The sequence below is a fragment of the Dasypus novemcinctus genome, chromosome 10, assembly GCF_030445035.2.
Source record: "Dasypus novemcinctus isolate mDasNov1 chromosome 10, mDasNov1.1.hap2, whole genome shotgun sequence".
In the NCBI taxonomy this organism is placed as follows: domain Eukaryota; kingdom Metazoa; phylum Chordata; class Mammalia; order Cingulata; family Dasypodidae; genus Dasypus; species Dasypus novemcinctus.
Window position 1 is genome coordinate 57920943 of NC_080682.1, and position 19033 is coordinate 57939975.

A 19033-nucleotide genomic window follows, 5' to 3' on the forward strand; every position below is an offset into this window, starting at 1 on the left:
ATGAGAAGAAAATTATTTGGGGGCAACAGTATTTTGGGATATGTGAAGATGGTAATCAGAAGTTTTGTCCTATAGAACAGCATAAGTGCAGGCTCAAGATCAAAAGCCTGATTTATCAGCATGATTTTAGAAGCCAGAGATTGTTGAACCATAGCCATTATTCTGGAAATAAAATAGTGGATCAAAGATACTGTTATAATTAAAAGCAGGAGAAAGATTTACAGTGTTTGGAATATGCCCCTAATCCAGTCTACCCAAGATCTAAAATCCAGCCAGCTAAATAAATTCCAAGCCCTGGGAGTCCCTCGTTCTCCAAGTATTTGAATCTTTTCTTTGATATCCTTAGTATTTTGTTCAATTTTGCCAGATTGATTGACATAAAAGCAGCATTGCTCCCCAAGAGGGCATATGTCCCTCCTTGCTGAGCTGTGACGACATTGAGTACCCTATGGTTTTGTAAGACAACCCCTGCTATCTACCTCGAGTTGTAAATTGTCCAGTGCCTTGATGGTATCATTAAAGGTGCCCTCAGTAATTTTTGACATGTTTCGGATGGTTTTTTTCAAATTGAGGAATTCCATGAAACCAAAATATACTTCTCATAAAGTTCCACCCCTTACCAAGCCTTTCAATTGAATGGGTTGTATTCTGTAATGTCCCACTTGGTTTTTGAGTTGATAAATGGAAGATCGCAGGTTGGCTACATTTTTTCATTTGTTTCTAATTGGCCCCTCCTCTCTCTGTCTAGGTCAGGGAATAAGGCTGTTATTGGGCAAGTCCACAATCAAAGAAAACCTGTGCCAGCCAGACTGAGAGTTAAAGTATTACCCAAAATCCAGTGGTTTTGTTAGTGCCTCTCTGTCTCCTGATATGGAAGAGTTTGCATCTTTTTTAAAATTTTTATTTTGTTTTTTTTGAGTTTGCATCTTTACAGGCAAAATTGTGGGGTCTAATAGAGTATGAACAATGGACATTGTGGTGTAGTTGATAATATAGAGCATGGGAATGATTATAAATGGGTGAAGTATTGGTAGACTTATGTCCAAGCTAGGTCAGAGCATTGGTCTAGATAGAGCTATAGACAAGAATACACAGGCATCCCAATGCCCTGAAAAGTTGCCTGTGATTGGAAGAGCTGCTTTATTTCATTTTTTTTTAAGATTTAGTTTTTATTTATTCCCGCCCCCCCCCCCCCCTCGTTGTTTTGCCCTCACTGTCTGCTCTCTGTATGTTCTTCTATGTCTGCTTGTCTTCTCTAGGCGGCACCAGGAACAGATCCTGGGACCTTCTGGAATCGGAGAGAGGCACTCAGTCTCTTGCTCCACCTCAGCTCCCTGGTCTGCTACATCTCTTATTGTCTCTCCTCTGTGTCTCTTTTTGTTGTGTCATCTTGCTGCACCAGCTCTCTGCACAGGCCAGCACTCCCGCGCAGACCAGCATTCCACATGGGCCAGCACTCCACATGGGCCAGCTCTCTGTTCGGGCCAGTTTGCCATGCCAGTCAGCTTGCCTTTCACCAGGAGGCCTTGGAAATCGAACTCTGGACCTCCTATATAGTAGACAGGAACCCAATTGCTTGAGCCACATCAATTCCCCAGGGCTGGGAAATGGACTTGGCCCAGTGGTTAGGGCATCTGTCTACCACATGGGAGGTCCACGGTTCAAATCCCGGGCCTCCTTGACCCATGTGGAGCTGGCCCACACATAGTGCTGATGCACGCAAGGAGTACCCTGCCACGCAGGGGTGTCCACCATGTAGGGGAGCCCCACGCGCAAGGAGTGTACCCCATAAGGAGAGCCGCCCAGCGTGAAAGAAAGTGCAGCCTGCCCAGGAATGGCACCGCACAAATGGAGAGCTGAGATAGCAAGATGATGCAACAAAGAGACACAGATTCCCATGCCACTGACGACAAGAGAAGTGGACAAAGAAAACGCAGCAAATAGACACAGAGAACAGACAACCAGGGTGGGGGGGGAGGGGAGAGAAATAAATAAATAAATCTTTTAAAAAAAAATTTCCCGGGGCTGTTTTATTTAGCTTAAAATCGTAAGAGTCAAATATATCACATTAGAGTCCTGTTTGATTATCATGTACAGAGGATACCATTTGCCTTCCCCTTAGTCATACCAAAGTGTCTAATTGCAGTTTGACAGGTATAGTATCAAAATAAGGTCTAGAACCTTTATCATTGTTTATGCAAAGAGAGAAATTCATTGCAGTCTGGGAAATTTGTGCTATGGGGCCCCCTTTTCTTCAAGGATAAGATAAGTTTAATGGGGCAACCATTTCTAATGTTTATCTATTGAGTGCCCTTTGCTTTTGTCCCATACTTGGTCTATGCAAAATTTGCCTTTTATGTCTATCCAGGTCTCAGAGTCTGTGGATACAGTTAATAACTGGGGCCCTTCTGTGAAGTCTAAAATAGTACAGGCCCAGCGATTTGACAGATTGCCCAGGTTGGCATCCCTTTGAATGGCTGGAAAAAAGGGATGGAGGATGGCAAGGGACCAAGAAGGAAAGAAAGGAAAAAGAGAAGGAAAGAATGCATGTTTCTTGATTTGTAGTTCTTGGGAAAAGCTGTCCACATCAGATGTCTCTGCTTCTTGAGGATACCGGTGGTTGAGTTCTTCCAATGTTTGGTGGTATGAGTTTGAGTTGAGAAAGGTGAATCCAAGGACCTATACCAGCAGGACTGGCAGCATATTGATTGTGAGGATTTGTGATTTGTGACTTGGTAGGGCCCCTTCCAAAGAGGTTCTAAAGGGTTTTTAAATTGACACATCTTCCAATATACGAATTCTCTAGGCTACAGGTTTTTTTGGTCATTTGGAGCCAGGCGTTGTTCTCCTCTGTCAAAGGCTTCTTCAACCTGTGAAGCATAAGCTTGAAAGTGGTTCATTAGTGCTTCACAAAATATAACTAGGTCTTGTTGGGTCATATTAGAGTCTGTAAATAATATGTGAGGAAGATATAAAGGTCTTCCAGAACAATTTCGTGGGGTGCAAGCTTTATGCTTTCCAAAGGGGGCTGAGCAAAGGTTGAGCAGGAGTAGTAGAAGTATTTTAGGCCAGGGTAATTCTAGAGAGTCACTAGCTTGGCTGTTTGTCATTTGAATATGCCATTGGTCTTTTCCACCAGGCCAGAAGATTGGGGGTGATATGGACAAGGCAGCCTTTGATATTACAGGGAACACGCTGCATATTTATTTAATTATTTGTCCTGAAAAATGAGGGCCTTGACCATTATGAAGTTCAGTGGGAGTACCCCAAGATCTAATGATGTTTTCAAGTAGTTTCTTGGCTATAAAAGAGGCAGTAGCTTGTCTACAAAGGAAGGCTTCTACCCAGAGAGAAAATATACAGATCAGTCATTACCAGCACGCATTTATATCCATAAGAAGGGGGAAGCTGGAGAAATCCATTTGCCAGATTAGCTTTGGCTCAGGAGGTAAAATAAAATGTCCCATGGGAACCTTTAATGACTTTCCTGGGTTGTGTTGTTGACATATCTAGCAAGAGGTACAGGCCTGATGATTGATATTATGAAAGCATCCCCACCAGTGTTTTTCCGTTGTTTCTATCATTTCCTCTGTTCAGAGATGTGTGAGTGAAAGATGTGTTTGGGACATTGATAATTTTAGGGCATCTGGTAATACTGGGCCCTATTCACATGTTTTAGTAAGAGTCTAATTTACAGCCTGAATCCTTCTATAGGCTCCTCTCTTTGGGAGTTGCCAATTTTTGAGATATTATTAAGTCATCAGGTTTGCAAGGGGTTGGGGATGGAGGGTGCTTGATTCAGCATACAAAGCTCTAGTGGTTTTTGTGAGAGAATTCAGGCTGCTGCCTTAGTAGCCAGGTCAGCCAAGTCATGTCCCTTGCTTTCATCTGAATTGAGGATTTCATGATTGTGAGGTTTAACTTTAATAACTGCAGTAGCCTTGGGAGCAAAAGAGCTTCTAATAGTCTAGCTACCTGCTGTCCCTTCTTAATGGAGTTTCAGAGGAGGTAAGGGAACTGTCTTTCTTTCCAAAGAACACCAAAATCCTGTACCACACCAAAGGCATATCTGCTATCAGTACAAATGTTGGCTCTTAACTCTTTAGATACTTGGCAAGCTTGAATGCAGGCTATTAATTCTGCCTTTTGAGTGGAAGTTTCTTTAGGAAGAGGATTGCTCTCAAGCACCTCTGTTAATGTAGTTACTGAATATCCAGCTTGGTAGCTGACATCTGGGACTTCGGTTTTTAAATATGATTGTCAATAAAGAGAATTAGATCGGTCGGGCCTAGGGGAAACTAGGGCTTTGGTAAGAATTGTGCAGTCATGATCCGGTGCTCCTTTGCTAGGAAGTGGGAGCAGAATGGCCAGGCTTATGGTGGAGCTCTTATGAAAGAATGCACATGAGATAGAGAGAGAAGCATAAGTTCAAAAGATGTGAGTTGTGCCGCAGAGGGATGTTGAGTTCAAGCAGAAATAAGCAAGAATTCCACAGCATGAGGAACAAAGAGGTCAAGCTGGTTCTGCATAACTATATCTGCAGTAACTTCAACTAGTTGGGCTGCTGCAGCTGCTACTGCTAGACAAGGCGGGAATGCTCAGGCTACAGGATCTAACTGCATACTATAATATCCAATGGGAGTTAAGCCTCTAATGGCTCCTAGTTGGAGGGGGTACTGGGGAAGTTTGGGAAGGGCTTGGAGGGATCTATTTGGACTAATATTGGTTCTGTGCATTTAATTTTTCCTATATCTGTAGGGGATTGGGACCATAACTCTTCAGGGACAAGCTGTTGCTTATTCTAGAGTGGAATTAATATAGCCTGTGTATGAATTCAAACTTATCTAATTCTGTATCCAAGTGTGCCTAGTTTCTAGAAAGCCAATTAAGTGATATAAGCCCTATAGGCTTTAAATATTCAGAAAGAATGTAGACTGAATGTGTATTCAAAGTTACATCTGACAGAATGTGAGCAATATGTTAATTCAAACTTACCTGGAACGTGGGTGATATGTTAATTCAAGTTTAGCTGGTATTCAAACGAACCCCTAAACCTCTCCTGGCCCCACCCCATATGTCTCTTGTATAAAAATAACTTACAACCCCTACTCGGGGCTTGGCTTTTTGGACAGGAGTCCTCCAGGCCTGGCTGGTCATGATAAATCTTCCTTCTCAGAGATTCCTGAGTCCTAGCCTTCAATACACGATCACTGAATCCTGTCTGCTTCCACTACAGAATCAGTTTCTAAACTCATTGCATACCAGTGACATAGAAGTTCTTCTTAGTCTAAAGGGACTTCTGGGTTAGAGGAATAAAATTATTTCTCCTTTTTCATTAAACTTGGGATCACATTTCCAGTTACTTAGAAGTTCTTGTCCTCATAGGGTAATTGGAATGGTATCACAAAGTAGGAAAGAATGTGTTTCTGTGGATGGTCCTAGGGTAATAAAGATTGGAGTGGATTTGGCAGTGGTTTGGACTTTATTAAGGACTCCTGCTATAAATACAGTATATTTACCCTGAAGTATGGGCTGCTTAAAAAGAGAGGGGTTAATAGCGGAGAGAAGAGCACTGATATTGATTCAGAAGGTACAAGTTTCTCCATGAACATTGATCATTGTTTACCCTTGCTGGTTAAGTTAACTCAAAAGTACCCTTGGGGGAGGGCGGGTAGTGAATGGGCATTACATGGTGGAGGATGTAAATGGGCAGCATTGCCATGTTTGCTTTTTAATTTAAAGCAGTCTTTTTCCTGTGCCCCAGTTTTTTTGCAGTAATCTCAGACTCCAGGAGGTCTTTGAGGTATGGGGTGGCTTGTTGGAGAGGGGCTGCAATTGTTGTAATTGTAAGGCAAGTAGTTTGGCTTGTTTAGTAGCCTTTTCAGTTTCTAGAGTGCACGTTAACTGTTCAGTTAAGACAGTAGGATAATGGGGACGGTCTCCCAGTTAAGTCTGTGCCTTTTTGCTAAAAGTAGCAGGTCGGGCTTTAGCCTGTTGACAAACAGAATTAAAAGCAATTCTGGCTCTGGCTTCATCTAGGGATAGTCTGGAGTGTTTGGAAAGCATTTTTTGCTAGTCTTTCTTGAAAATCAAAGATAGGTCTTTCTTTGTCCTGTTTGCAGCCTTGGTCAATCTTGCAGGGAAAGGCTTTAGGAATAGCATCTAACAATTGTTGAGATATGATTTTAGCTCCATCTAGAGTTATGGGAGCTACTTTAAAGATCATATCTTTTTTCTGGGTCCTTCCAATTTGCCATTCTACGTCAATTTTGGGCTTCTCTGGATCCAGCTAATATAAGAATGAGTTGATAAATGTTAGGCAGGCCAGGTTGATAGGCCTAAATTAAGATGGAAATTCTTTGGTAAATTTTTGAGGATCTTCCTTTGGCTTAGGAATTCTTTAGCTATGGCCTAGAGTTTGGCCTTAGGGTGAAGGTAATTTGGTCAGGCCTCCAAGTGCCATCAGAGTTGGTGTTTTCTGCAGGTTTTATCTTAAAAGATGGCTGAAGATGGGGCTCAGAGTGGAAAGGACGTTCAGATAGTGAAGAAGGGGAAGAGGTGGTGGGCTTAGAGGGGTAAGCTGACAAAGGATATAGAGGCAATGAACAAAAGTTACAGACTCAGGGGAATTTGGGGTATCCATTTGGGATTTTGTTCCTGATCAGCTTGAGATAATTTAGAGACAGTGTCTTTTAGAGTTGTAATTTTAGAATCTTGAACTCATTTTGAGTCCTCTAAGTACTGAATGAAATAAGTACCCATTGGACTTGTCTTATTTTAGAATTGCAGTCATAAAACAACAAGTTTATCTAATGAAAAGGATCCCCAAATTGGCCATTGATTATACAGACTATCCCAGGTGAAATTTTGCCACTGGTCCAGAAACAAACATAAACAAGCACCACAGTGTTTTAACACATAGTGGGCCAGATTCCAGGAAGGGAATTCAGAAGGCTTTTTTAAAATGCTGGTACTTATGATCAGGACAGTAAACAAAGATAATTACCTAAACTCCAAATACAAGTAACAAATGAAAATAAAACTCTGAGAATGGCAACACAAGGAAATAGAGCTTGGATCCAAAAGAACTTACCTTCAAACTTTGAAGAGGCTGGAGGAAATGGAGAGCCTAACGGGCTCCGCAGGTACCAGTACTTGTGTCTGGCAGAGAACTCAGAGGCCAAAGTCTTTGGATCCCACCTCTGATGCCAAAGTTGTCAAAAGAACTACTGTAAGTAGAAATAAGAGAGCTTTATTAACAGTATTGTTACTGCCCAAGTGAGTAATTTGCCCAGTGCCCCCAGAAGCCAATACAGAATCACAGGTTCTCGAGAAAAGAACGTTTAATGCATAGTTGACCAGCAAGGAGAGCAGAGGCAAGCCTCAGATCAGCCTTCTGGAACAAAATGGGAGTGGGGATTTTATACCATCTGGGAAATGAGATGACATGGGCCAGTCCAGTTTGGGAAAGGCAGGGTCTGTTGCAAATCATGCTTAGTCTTATAATGGAGGCTTAGCATGTTCAGCAACTAGAACTGATCAGAACTGGCTGTAGCAGGTGCTGCAAAGGAAACGGAAACAGTAACTTATCCTGAGGTGCAGCAGGATATGAATAAACATAAAGAGCCTTCTATGAATAAACTATAAGGAGGAGGGCATTTAAACAAAAGGTAAGTAGAAATTTCTACAAACCAATAAGGGAGGGGCTACTGCTACTCTGAAAAGTGGGTTGGAGGTGGCCATTTCAGTATAGCAATTCATGAATTAGGCAACACCAAGTGAAAATATGTGCTCCAAAGCAGCTGGGGGGGGCGGGGCTTGGAAGTTTATAGTCCAAAAAAAATAAAAGGGACATCGCAGTTGTCTGGTGAGTTCTGTTCTAGAACATGAGGCAGTAGGAAACTTGTTCGAAGCTGCTTAGTCAGAGCTTAGGCTTCTTTTTCTTGTTCTATTTTTTGTAAGCTTTAAGTCTCATTCTCCTAGCTGCATATGCCTAAAGTCTGATTGTGTCAGAGCAGGGCATCCATGTCCTGTGCCAGGAACCATTTTATAACCCAGGGCCTGAAAGTCAATTTAGAGTTCCTTTCACAGGTCTAACTGGATTCTGTTCCCCTCTCTCCCTAGAGCCCCTCCCCCAACAGTCACTGTAGGCGGCGAACTTGGCCCAGTGGTTAGGGCATCCGTCTACCACATGGGAGGTCCGCGGTTCAAACCTTGGGCCTCCTTGACCTGTGTGGTGCTGGCCCATGCACAGTGCTGATGCGTGCAAGGAGTGCTGTGCCACACAGGGGTGTCCCCCACGTAGGGGAGCCCCATGTGCAAGGAGTGCGCCCCGTAAGGAGAGCCACCCACCGCGAAAGAAAGTGCAGCCTGCCCAGGAATGGCGCCGCCCACACGGAGAGCTGACACAACAAGATGACGCAACAAAAAGAAACACAGATTCCCGTACCGCTGACAACAACAGAAGCGGACAAAGAAAACACAGCAAATAGACACAGAGAACAGAAAACCGGGGTGGGGGGGAAAGGGGAGAAAAATAAAATAAATAAATCTTTTAAAAACAAACAAACAAACAGAAAACAGTGACTGTAACCTGCAGGGAGGTCCCAGAGGGCAGGTTTGCCCTGAGGGGCTGGACTCTCAGCTTCTTTCCCCAGAACATCATGCTGACCTGGCTTTGGGGTGGGGAGTGCCCGAGCTAGAGCACACAGGAGCCTGGGGCCATCCTGCCCAGTGGAGATAAGGCTGCCAGCCCTGGATGGTCACATAGATCCCCCACAGGGAGAAGTGAAGACCTACCTACCTGCTGCAGGAAGCTCCAAACGCTGAGATCCTAAGGCTGCCTGTGATCTTCAGGGAGCCTTGGGTTCCTGAAGTGGGTTCTTCCCTGGTAGGATTAAGGGCCAGGCAGAGGTCAGGGTAGAAGTCTCGTGGGTTCAGGTGGGCCCAGTGTAAAATCAAATCCCATTTCAGGGTGACCCCCACAAGAACAAGGCTTTTTTTTGTTGCTGCTGGGTTTGTTTGATGATTCAAGTTGAACTGAAGAAAAGGCAAATGCAGAAGCTTCAGGCAGAGAGCAGACTAGGACAGGGAATGGGGACTCTAAGCAATTTACTGTCTCTTCAGCAAAGCATCCAAAGTAACAACGTTACATACATTAAAGTGTGGTTTTAAAAATCTTGGGAAACGGACTTGGCCCAGTGGTTAGGGCGTCCGTCTACCACATGGGAGGTCTGCGGTTCAAACCCCGGGCCTCCTTGACCCGTGTGGAGCTGGCCCACGCTCAGTGCTGATGCGCGCAAGGAGTGCCCTGCCACGCAGGGGTGTCCCCCGTGTAGGGGAGCCCCACGCGCAAGGAGTGCGCCCCATAAGGAGAGCTGCCCAGCACGAAAGAAAGTGCAGCCTGCCCAGGAATGGCGCCGCCCACACGTCCCCTGCCGCTGACGACAACAGAAGCGGACAAAGAAACAAGACGCAGCAAACAGACACAGAGAACAGAAAACTGGGGGAGGAAAGGGGAATTAAATAAATAAATAAATCTTTAAAAAAAAAACTTTTCCCTCTAAAATGAACAGGACTCCATGGAGAAAAGTTTTATAGTTTTGAGAATTGAAAGGTAAGACCTAAAATTTCAAGTGCTACCTTGATCTCTTTGGGTCTCACACGTCCCCAAAAGCTTACTGTGGGTTCCCCTGTTCTCTCTAGATATGCCCCACTGGGCTAGTTCCCCTACCATCTGGATCAGTTGCCTTTCACCTGATTCTCAACCTAAAGAGCTGCAGTTCTCTGCCAACCAGCAGAATTCAAACAGACAAATCATATCCTCCCATGGGAACCAGGGGCAACCCCACCTTCTGGTTCCTACAAAGCCTGCCTTCCCCAACCCTGGCCATTCCCTCAGTTCCTGAGTGCAACCTTGCGGAACCCTGCTGTGCTCTCTTTCCCCCATGCTGTGGGTAAGTGTGATTAATCAACTACTGCCAGTCTCATCTGTCCATTTTTGGGTGTTTTCTGTTCTGCCATCTCATTCCATTTAGAGAAGAGGATCACTCCTTCACCAACAGGGTAAATAGGAGGTGGCTCAGAACAATAGACTTTTGGAGGGTGGGGGTAATATGATTGTTTCACCATTTGTTAACAAAGGAAAAGAAGCCAGTGAAGTCAGACATTGGCTAGATTTCAGGCAATAGAGGGAAATGTCACATTGTAACACTTGTAAAGGTCACAATGGGTAGGGGAATTAAGGAATTGATTCATTCCTTCAACAAATATTTATTTACTGAGTATCTACTATGTGCCAGGCACTGTTGTGGATTCTGAGAATATAGCAATAAATAATGGAGACAAAAATCTTTGTTATTTGTATTTATGCAAATATATCTTCAGGCTAGAATTCCTAGAAATGGAGTTGTTGGGTCAAAGGGCAATTACATAATGTAATTTTGCCAGATAGTAGGATATTCCATTTTACATTCCTTCAGTGGTGTACGAGAGAACCTGTTTTCTGAGCCTTGCCAAAAGAATGTTGTCAGCTATTGATTTTTGGCAGTCTGATAGATGTGAAAGAGTATCTCATTGTATTTTAATTTGCATTTCTCCTATTATGAGTGAAATTGTTCATCTTTTCATATTCTTATGGGTTATTTGTATTTCTTTTTCCATTAACAGTCTGTTCATATTTTTTAAATCTTTCCTTTTTTCTATTAGGTTATTGGACACAATCATGAAGATAGAAGGAGGGGGCAGAGGAGAAAGCAGCAAGGAAGACTGAGGAAAGGCCAGTGGAGGAGGAGGAAACCAAGGGGCACAAAGTATGGGAGAAGCCAAGTGAGGAAGGTGTTTGAAGAAAGAAAACATGGTCAGCTGTGTGTCTGTTAATTAACTCTGTTAATAAGTCAAGAAAGATGGGAAGTGGATTTGGCTCAACTGACAGAGCATCCACCTACCATATGAACCTACCAGGGTTCAAACCCAGGACCTCCTGATCCATGTGGTGAGCTGGCCCATGCTCAGTGTTGATGCACGCAAGGAGTGCCGGGCCATGCAGGGGTGTCCCCCACATAGGGGAGCCCCATGCGCAAGGAATGCACCCCACACGGAGAGCTGTGCCATGCAAAAAAAGCACAGCCTGCCCAGGAGTGGCTCCCCACACACAGAGAGCTGATGCAGTAAGATGAGGCAACAAAAACAGACACAGATTCCCCTTGCCGCTGACAAGAATGCAGGTGGACACAGAAGAACACACAGGGAATAGACACAGAGAGCAGACAATGGGAAGTGGGGGTGGGAGAAATAAAAAATAAATCTTTAAAAAAAAAGAAAGAAAGATGAGGCCTGAGAATTGACTATTGGAGTCAGTAATCTCAAAGTCCTAGGGGATGTTGATAACATTAGGTGAATATCCTTCCATATTTTCCCTTTGCTTATTCAATCACTTACATTTTTTTTCTTATTAACAAACATGATAGAATTCATGCAACCAGTTCTTTTAACTTAGCAATATAGTCATACATTTTCCAAGTCAACATATAAAAATATCTTTCTTACAAATAACTAAATAATATTCCATTGTAAATATTTTCCATAATTTATAGAATTCTATCCCTACTGCCAGGCATCAAATTGTTCCTCACTTTTGTTATTAGAAATATCTTCCTATATGGTCAAATTCAATGGAATGGAATACAGGGTTTTGCTCTAAGATAATTGTACAAGGTTTAAAAGCACAATCAGAAGCACTGAAACTGAATATTAATAAGTCTTCAAGTACAAGGGGCTGGAGGTGACAGCAAGACAGACTAGAAGGGATATCTAAACAAATCTGAGTTACCAAAGGTACCTAAAGCTAGTGCTAAACTAAATAATTACCTAAAGACCAACAAAAACCAACCTTTTGAGGAATTCAATAGTTTTAGGGCCTAGGACAAAATTTCATAACCATTTTGAGGTCTAGTGCTTATGGACACTTATATTTCTCTGAAGAGAGAAGCATGCATGGGCAGCTACTGAGCTGTGGACAGGTAGAATACAGTTGACTAGGGAGAGCTAGTTCTCCCCTGAGGAATGAGAAAGACATGATGTCACCATGGGAAGACTACCAAGAGCTGTAAAACCTCCCCCAGGCGGGAGGGTGGAATTTTGTGAATGCACCAGTTGAGTATTTATAGCATCTGAATGGGCACACACAGTTCATTGTTGTCAGCAAATGCTTAAACCTGTATCTTTCATAATTTTTATAACTCTCTACCTTAACATTAGAATAGCACCTTCATGGTTCACAATCCTAACATCCTAGTCTCTTCATATCCCTGTTCATGGTCCAGAATGAAATCAAATGTCCACACACAAATGTGTACATAAATGTTCATGGCTGCATTAGTCATAATAGGCAAAAAGTGGGAACAACCCAAGTGTCCATCAATTGATGAATGGCTGTACAAAATGTGGTCTATCCATACAATGGAATGGTATTCAACCATAAAAAAGAATGAAGTACTGATTCATGTTACAACATGGAGAAACATTGAAAACCCTGTAATAAGGGTACATACACATATATCTTTTCAAGTCACCATGGTTTCAGTTATTAGAGACAACGTTTAAAAATATTTGAAAAGTGAGGGAAGCTGTTGTGATGGACAGGTAGTAAAGGGTTGAGGATTAGAATGACAGTTAGGCAGTTGGAAGGAAAAGACTGAAGAATCTGAGAGGCAGTTGGAAGGCAGCCCTGAGCAGGGGTGGTGGGATGTGGGAGACAGAGGCCAGGAATGAGGTAAGGGCAAATTTTCAGAGGCAGGATGACAGGATTAGCAATAGTACCCTGTGCAAAAGTAGGGAAAACAAGGGGATATGACCTGAGGAGTTTGATTTGCCTTTCCTATGCATGAGCCAGAGAGAGGCACCAAGAGGACAGGGTTCTATCTTTGAGTAGCTCATGGTCGAGTAAAGGAGGCAGGCAAGCTCCTAAGGAACCAGCCCACAAGACTGAATGAAAGGATGTCACTGACAGACCTGCAAAATCACATTGCTCAGGGCCAGAGGAAGGGGTCTGAAGTAAGTTTGGGACACCCTGACCCTGAGATGAAGGTAGGGCATTAGGAGGCGGCATCCAGAGAGGCTGGGGAAATTAAGGACAAGCTCGGAAGTGGGAGGCAGCTTGGGGACTAAGATTTGAGAAAAAATATTTGTAAGTAAATGGACTAGGAGTATGGAGAGTTGCTTGAGGAGAAGGGAGTCAAAAGCTCAGCGCTCAGGAAATGAGGCAGATGGAAGAGTGGGTAATAGCATGGGGCCTTAAGCCAAATCTCTTGGATGTCAGCACTGATTCTGTCACTTGTTGGCTGTGCATTCTTGGGCCATTACCTACCTTCTTTGTACCTTGACACCTCCATCTGTTGAATGGGTGCTGATATAGTACCTATGATGAAGTTTACACATGTCAATAAAGCAAAATGTGGGGAATGCTGCTTGGTATAGTAAAGGTTAGATCAATATTAGCCATTTTTGAGTGCATTAGGAAGGGAAAAAGAGCAGTCAGAAGTTGTAAGCAGCAATAAGATAATGCAACTTCACTAAGTTCCAGGGAGCAAAGGGTTTTAAGAAAGAGAACAGGGTCAGGATGACAACAAGGAACATATATTGAGCACATGGCTGCATTATTTTATTAATTATCATGCAACTCTGTGAGGAACTACTATCAGCTCCGGTTTATAGATGGGGAAATCAAGGTTCATAAATGAGAAGTGACTGGCACAAGGTCACACAACTGGACAAATGCAGGGTTGGGGTCTGAATCCAGGGTGGCACAGCACTTTAGCCCATGCTCTTCCCCAGGAACCCCACTGTCCTCCAGGAGCCTTCAGGTTGGTCAGAGAGGATGAAGCCAGAAGAGGGACCAATGAGGGGAAGGAGCAAGCAGTTCACACAGTGAAGGGCTGCAGTCAGGTGTCGAAGAATGGGCAGAGGGGAAAAGGAAGTGGTGCCTGTAGGTCACTCACCTGAGAACTTTGACCCAGAATGCAGTGCTCGGAATGGAGAATTGTTTGAGGAGGTCAAAGACACAGCCTGGAGCACTCAGAAAACAGCAAGTTGGGGGCATGTAAGGGTCCCATAGGGGTTTATTCAGAGCAGGATTGCAGGACTTGTTTTCAAGCCAGGAGGAAATAAAGGAGATACTGAAAGGGAGAGGTGTAATTGATGGAGAAAGGCCCTTTGGGCATGGGAATGGCTGAAATCAGGGCCACAGCTGAAGGAACTTAGTTCTGGATGGAAGAGCTTGGCCACAAGCCAGAAAGGATTCTTAACTGTATCAGAAGAGGCAAAGAGTGCCCACGTGCCCCTTGGCTTGCTCTGTGGGAGAGGGCTCCCCACCTGAGCACAAGTGGAACCATGCCTTGAGGCGCAGGATTCTGGCGAGTAGTAGGACATACCTGATTGGAAACCACCCATTTGTGCAAGGGCTCTGGGGTTTCTGGGCAGAGAAAGTGAGGAGGGCCCCTGTGGGGGTAAGTAGATTCTGGCCTCCACTCATCCGCACCTCCAGCCAACCAGGCACTCAACCAGTTGTTAGAACTGGAGAATCAAGATTGAACAAAACAGGTCTGCTGTCCTCACCCATGCAGCTCAGGGCTTTTAGGAGAGACTGCCTACACATTAACAAAGCTCTAATTGGTGAAGAGGATGGTGCTAGGAGCACCAAAAAGGAGTGTCCAATTCATTCCTGAGAGGTCACAGTGCAAAAGTGAGGTCTACGCAGAAGAGCTGAAAGAAGGGGCAGTGGGGAGGGGGACGGAAGCCAGAGGCTCCAGGCAGAGGCAACATCTTCTACAAATGATTGAAGGACAGTAATAAAACACATTCCAGAAACTTGATGCAGGTCCCAGCCATTCGAGCATAGATTGTGGATGTGAGGAGAAGCTGCAAAGGCAGGCAACAACTTGCACCTTATTCTGAGGCTTATGCATCCATTGAAGTATTTTGAGCTGGGGAGAGCCATGATAGACCTTACTTTCTTTGGGAAGCTGACTCTTTTTCCTCTGTGGACTGTAAAGTGAACATGCATATGACTGGACAGTGAGGAGACTGACCTGTTCATGCAGTTGGAGATGACCTTGGCCTGAGTCTGTGAATTGGCAGTGATCACTGAATGGAATGCCAGATCTAAGAGTTTAGAGAAGGACTTGGTGGTCTGTGCAACCTGAGGATGATGATGTATGCTTCAGTGAAGCTACTCTGAGGGAGAGACGGAGACAAGTTCAGGTTTGAAGTGAACTCAGGACATCTGGGTGGCCAAACCCAGGGGGCAGTTGGAGTTGTGGGCTGTTGGAGTTGTGGGACCATGGGTTAGAAGAGATCTGGGAAGGAGCTGACAATTCGGGAGCTGTCAGCCCAAAAAATGCCAAAGAGGACGAATTCTTGTAGGTTCAGTGTGTGGAAGAGGAAGACTGCTCAGCCCAGGAGATAAGGTGGAAACTAGAAGGTCAAGGTTTTGGTTGGTTTTTCAAGATGGACAAGATTTGGATTTATTTCAACACCGATGGGAGGGAGCCAGTAGAGAGGGAAGGGTTCGTTAATGGATCGCTGGCTCTGAGGAGTCTGGAGTGGAGAGGCGGTCAGCCTTGGCTGAAGGAGGTGCCCACCTTCACTGAAATGGGAGAGCAGAAGAGGGAAAGGGGTACGGTTAGAGGTTTGGGGAAAAAAGGGTAGAGGCTTAAATAGCTGGTAAAAAGGTGAGAAGAGGAGCTGGGAAACGGAAACTTGGAGAAAGCACCAGGCAGCACTGGGGGCTGGTGTGGGTTTGGAGACCATCACTCCAAGGGGAGGAGAGGTTAATTCTTGACTGTTTTTGTCCACAGGACACTGCAGCTTAGGTGCGGATGAGGAAATGACAGGAAGCTGAGGCTTGGCTAGGCACATACAAAGGAAGGGCCAGGTTGTGGCGTCTTATGGTCCCTGGCATCCACACTGCATTTCAAAGGAGAGGACAGAGAGGTATGTCTGGAAAAATGGTGGGACAGCCCTGAGTTAGAGTGCACCCTTCTGAGTTGTGGGACTGCCAGGGCTGGCCTGCTCATGGGAATCCAAGGACCTCGTGGGAGGGACTCCTCCTGAGGGGCATTGGGGCCAGTTCTCATTGTCAGCCTTTTGACTACAAAAGCCACATGGTACCTGGAGGGTCCTGCAGAGATGCTGCCAAGCCCTGAGAGAGAGGGTTTGCTTGTGAGAACATCTGAGATGCTCATGCAGCCACCGAGGGAGAAGGGGGTGGCTCTAGGTGGTTCTGCAGGAGAGGAGCAAGGGCAAGTGGAGTGACTGCAGGTGTGCAGCCTTGCTCCAAAGGCCGGCCTAGGTGTGCCTGGGGATGTTCAGACAGCCACACTCTAACCACACTCCTAAGCCACACCTGCCACATCCAGGACTCCTTACACACCAGAAGCACTTGACCACAAAGTAACTCAAGTCATCGTCCCTGCAGCCCTGTGCGTGAGGCGTTCTGATGCCTGCTTTATAAATGAGGCAAGAGAGAACTCAAGAAGTTCAGTGATTTTTCTAAGATCACGTATCTTACAGGTGGTAAAACCCAATCTTAATTTATACTCCTATCTTTCCATATCCCAGCTTAATCCAAGATTCTTTAAACAGTCTCTTGCATACACCCTCAGCTCTGTTTCTTTGGCTTATCCAGAAAACCACTACCTGGTCGAGATCAACTGTTTGCCTGCTCCTGCCTGCAGGATCCGGCTGGACGTGGCTGGAGCAAAGCTCACCACACTGGTGACTGAGTTCATGACTTTTAACCTTGAGTGGGCCTGGGGTAAAGGTCATGAACTCAGTGCTGCCTGGAAGTCCCATTACTGTAATCTGGTCCATTCACTCTCCCAGTCTGCAGGATGACCATCTCACACCTGCTTTCCCTGCCCTGCACCTCCTGGGAGCCTCCCAGGGCCCCAGGCAAGTAAAGGCCACACGCTCCATGGTTTACAGTGAGAAAGACCATCAGAGAAGGAAACTGGGGTCTGGATCTTGGTGCGGTCGCCAGAGCCCCTGCTTCAGGTATCTGCTCCCTTTACCTCGAGTAAATGGAGGTTGGACCTGACGCCAGCACTGACCTCTCCCCTGCCTGCGTCAAGGAAATCAACCATATAAGCAGATCGCCCAGGGTTTGGTAAGAATTCCTCTCACACTAACACACAGATTTAATAAGCTTTTTGGGGTGTATTTTAAATAGGGGCTCCATTCATCCCCCACCCCTCTCTGAATGTGCAGGGTTATGGGAACCATGACAGCCACCTCCACGAAGAAACCGGCGGTGCTCTCCCCGTCCTGTCTTTCTGTCTGCCTTGTGGGTGAAGACACAGAACGACGAACGGCTGTGACTGCCCAAGCTGGCTGCTCCTTACTTGGGGTGGGGAAGGTGACTTGGGGTGAAACCTGAGAGACTCACTGCACCTGCAGCTTCTCCTGGAACACTTTGGGCCAACAGATCTGCCCTCTGCTCTAGCCTGATCTCATCCAACACCTCTGTCCAAAGAGCACCCTGCCCCAAAGAGAAACTTGATGTTACGCGGCAAGGAAACTCCCATGAGTCTCAGTGACCCTGTCCACTGCTGCCAAGAGCCTCGGGTTGGGAAGTCTAAGTCGGCTCCAGACTTTCCCACCCCAGGGCTTTGGTCTTTTGGTTCACAAACCTGTTTGGGAACCAGTAATTATGTAGGGAGCTTCCAAAACTTATCAGAAGTTGTTTAAAAGCATTACCTTTTCTAATAGCGCCACAGCTGCCTAACTATCTAAATGGCTCCTTGAAAGAGGAAGCATTTCCTTGTTAGGCTAACAGTTGAGGTGATCTTGTTTTATGTGGTGAATACTGCTTTTGAAAACCACCAATCTCAGAGTTGACTCTGGCAGGTTGAGTGTCCCTACAGCCGCCTTGAAATGCAGATATGTCTCCTACTCCACACAAGACCCCAATAAGCGTCCCCCAAGGGTAAGGTGCACAGGAATCAAAGCTGAAGAAGTGACAGATGTCCATATATTCCCTGCAGTGGAGGACTTGGTCCAAATGGACTCGGTTGGCACTGGCGTCCTTCTAATAGGGGGACCAGGCTGGGTATTTTGCTAGAAGTTGGCCTGTCAGATTCCCTTGCTCCCTGTATGCCTGGCAGCCCTAGGAAAATCCAAGTCCACATGCCGGGGCCACGAGTGCAGGAAGATTCTAGTTCAGGAGCTGGTAGGCCTGGACGAGGAAGGCAGAGACGGGCAGAAAAACCACACCCTGAACTGGCTTCCGAGCACCAGGGCCCGGGTGGAAGCTGACTCCTCTGCACAGTCCCTTGATGGAGGCAGCTGGGAAGAAAGAGCCAGAAGGAGCAGGGGAAGGCCTAGCCCTCAGCAGCAAGACGCCCTTCCCGCGTCTCAGGTCCTGGCAGCCTGGCCTCCTGTCCTGTCCCCGTGACGTGACGGCCAGGCCAGTTCCCTCCTGGCAGTTCTGCGAGGGGCTCGCCCCTCCCCCACCCCACCCACCCCTCCCTGTCACCCCATTCAGGGGCGTCTCATGAGTTTCCCAAGACGGGCTCCCTATCTTCAGGCTGCAGCTTCCTGTAGCCCCAGAGCGCTGGCCATTGCAGAGGCCTGAGAAGCCCAGCGGAAGTCTTCTCAGAATCCTGCGAGCCCTGGGGGACAGGGCCTGCGCCCCTCGTGCAGCCTCCTGGCCTGCCCTTCCACGGGCCTCGCGGCCTGGGGTTTCCGTAAGGACGGGAATTCTAAACTGAAACTGCTGCCGCTTGGAGCTCTCCAAGCAACAGTGGTGGGGAAGGGCACGTGGGGAAAGGAGTCCCAAGGTGGGGGGGGGGGCAGGCGAGAGGGGCGTCGGGGGCAGACCTGGGGCCCGTGTTTTCTCCCGCTCCCTGAAATGACTTTCACTCCTTTTCGTCCCTCATACCTCCAGCAGCCCCACTCCTCACTCTCAGCTGCTACCCTGCTTCCTGCTTAACTGAGAAAACAGGAGCAATCAGAGAAGAATGCTCCCCCTGGCCAC

General features: G+C 46.0%; 1 long non-coding RNA gene across 1 annotated transcript; it reads left to right on the plus strand.

The window, feature by feature from the left end:
• The first annotated feature begins 12739 nt into the window (after positions 1–12739).
• Positions 12740–18516, plus strand: LOC131280293 (uncharacterized). The gene is made up of 4 exons (XR_009187799.1): positions 12740–13053; positions 15855–15990; positions 16882–17164; positions 17266–18516. It is a non-coding gene; the product is annotated as an uncharacterized lncRNA (long non-coding RNA).
• The last annotated feature ends 517 nt before the right edge of the window (positions 18517–19033 follow it).